This window comes from Arachis hypogaea, chromosome 3 (genome assembly GCF_003086295.3).
Source record: "Arachis hypogaea cultivar Tifrunner chromosome 3, arahy.Tifrunner.gnm2.J5K5, whole genome shotgun sequence".
Taxonomy (NCBI): Eukaryota; Viridiplantae; Streptophyta; class Magnoliopsida; order Fabales; family Fabaceae; genus Arachis; species Arachis hypogaea.
Window position 1 is genome coordinate 30,692,610 of NC_092038.1, and position 3,273 is coordinate 30,695,882.

Sequence of the window (3,273 nt, forward strand, 5' to 3'; positions counted from 1 at the left end):
TAAAGTATCGTTTTTATCCCCAACATTTGCAGTAAGTCTCAAAGTTGTCCCTAACGTTTGAATCGTCCTATTTAAGTCCCTAATATTTTAAAATTGACTCAATGTTGTCCTGCCGCTAGGAATTTGTTAACGAAATTGACGGCAGGATAAAATTGAGATGATTTTTAAATGTTAGGGACTTAAATAGGATGAATATGTTGGAGACAAAAACGATGCATAGAAATAAAATTTAATTTTATCCTTTAATTATGTCAATTTTTTATGGTACATAATTATTCAATTATTTTTTAATCATATCTAAATAAATTATACTTAATCACATTAATTTTATTCTAAATAAATTTATTTTTTTATAATTTTACTCTTAAAAATTTTTACTCATCATAAAATATTTGTAGAATGACTAGTACATAAACTTGTGGGAAAAAATGATACATATATAATAAAGTAATGTGATTCTAGTCTTTTTATACACATTTCATGATGAGTAAAATATTTAAGAGTAAAATTATAAAAAAAATAAATTTATTTAGAATCAAAATAATGTGATTAAGTGTAGTTTACTTAAATGTGATTAAAAAATAATTGAATAACTATGTACTGTAAAAGATTGATATTAGTGAAGGATAAAATTAAAATTTATTTCTATGTACCATTTTTGTCCCCAACGTTTTCATCATATTTAAGTCCTTAACGTTTCAAAATTGTCTAATTTTTTTCCCGCCGTTAATTCCGTTAACAGATTCCTAACGGCAGGACAACATTGAGTCAATTTTGAAATGTTAGGGACTTAAATAGGGCAATTCAAACGTTAGGGACAACTTTGAGACTAACCCAAAATATTGAGGACAAAACGATACTTTACTCTTTTTCTTTTTTATATTAAGTTGAGGTACGTGAGACCAGTAAACAGACTCACTTTCAAGACACTAAATCAGCAGAAAAGTCACCCATGCATAATAACATCAAATTTAAATAATGGACTTGTTTATCTTATACCATGTATCAAATTTATTATGATTTTAATTCAAAATTGATGTATATTTATTCTCATAACTCTAATATTATTTTTTTCTATAAAAAAAATTCAAGGGAAGTGAAAATAAGAAATTTGTATCTAAATTGAAAGCTACAGTGAAGATTAGAGCAAATGAAAAAAAAAGGTCTAAGATAGAAGGTAACATATCTCCTATCCAATCATTATCATGGAGAGAGTGATCATGATAAAACAACAATAGTAAATTAAAATCTTGATCGGTGCATTATATTAGGATGTTCAAGAAAGAAAATTAAAATCTTATTTTAACTTTAACTTATTTTAATTTAATAGCATAAGTGAAACTGAGGAATTAAAAAAGAGTGAGATCAAGACTTTGAGAAAGTATTAAAGATAAAGATTTGTCTTAATCCGTATCTATGCATGTACAAATGTATGCATATACAACCTAGAACTTGCTCCGGTTGTGTTTGCATTAAAGGTATGGAGACACTTATATGGAGAGAAGTTCTAAGTCTTCTCTGATCATAAGAACTTGAAATACCTCTTTGATCAAAAGGAGCTTAATATGCGTCAGAGGATCTGGATGAAATTGCTAAGGATTTTAATTTTGAGCTAAGTCATTATTTGGAAAAAGATAATGTGGTGGCGGATGCACTGAGTCGGAAGTCTTTAAACATTTCTTAGATGATGATCAAAGAGGAGATGTTGAGAGAGTTTGAGAACCTTAATTTGAGCATTAGAGAGGTAGCTGGGAATATGTGCCTAAACCAGTAGCATATCTCCAGTGATTTCAAGGCTGAGATTCAGAAGGCTCAGCAGAATGATCAAAAGCTGCAAAAAATGTTGCAAGGAATAGAACAAAAGAAATAAAGAGCGGTTACTCGAGACAAAAAAGGAGTTTGGGGGTACAAAGGAAGAATTTGTGTACCGAATATGGGAGACTTGAGACGATGTGTTAACAGAGGCTCACAGAAGTGAATTTTTTATTCATCCTGGGACTACCAAGATGTATCATGACCTAAAGGCGATGTTTTGGTGGGCAGGAATGAAAATGATATAACGGTGCATGTATCTAAATGTTTGACTTGTCAGAAGGTGAAGATTGAACATCAGAAGCCGTTCGGAATACTACAACCTTTAGAGATTCCACAATGAAAGTGGAAAGGTATCACCATGGATTTCATGTCTGGTTTGCCGAGAACTAAAGAAGGATTTGATGCGATATGGGTAATTTTTGATTGTTTAACTAAGTTTGCTCATTTATTGCCTGTTTGTATGAGCTATATCTTGGAAGAGTTGGCGCATTTATACATTAAAAAGATTATAAGACTGCATGGTGTGCCTACAGCTATAGTATCTGATAGAGATCCTCGCTTTACTTCAAGAATTTAGAAAGCATTCTAGAAAGCGTTCGGGACTTGATTATGCCTAAGTACTGCATATCATCCTCAAATCGGTGGTCAATCGGATACAAACTCTGGAAGATATGCTAAGAGCTTGTGTGTTGGACCAACTGGCAAGTTGGGATCGATACATGCCACTAGTAGAGTTTGCGTACAATAACAGTTACGATGCAAGCATGGGTATGGCTCCGTATGAGGCTTTGTATGGGAGAACGTGCCAATCTTCACTATATTGGTATGAGGCCGAAGAATCGAGTTTTTTGGGGACTGAGTTGGTGATAGAGACGACGGAACATATTAAGAAGATTCGATCTAGAATCCTTACCACTCAGAGTCATCAAAAAAGCTATGCTGATCAGAAACAGAAACCTTTAGAGTTTGAAGAGGGCAACCATGTGTTTCTGAGGGTTACTCCAACTACAGGTATCGGAAGAGCGATAAAGATAAAGAAACTGAATCCCCGTTATATCGGTCCGTTTCAAGCACTGAATAGAATTGGGCCGATGGCGTATTGAATAGCTCTACCACCGCATCTTTCGAACCTATACAGACGTATTTCACGTTTCGCAACTTTGGAAGTATACTTTTGATGCAACTCATGTTCTAGAACCTGAATTGGTTTAGTTGAAGGAGAATTTGATGTTTCAAGTGGTTCGGGTCAGGATTGATGATGCCAGCATTAAGAAACTCCTAGAGAAGGAAGTCTCATTAGTAAAGGTTGCTTGGAGCCGATCCGGAGTAGAGGAACATACGTGGGAGCTTGACGATTGGATTTTTGACGGTTTAGAATTTCTCAAATAAAATCTCGTCGAAGTATAGTTTCTAAACCAAGCAATAATCCTTTCATACAAAAAGTTGTTTGTCACTAAA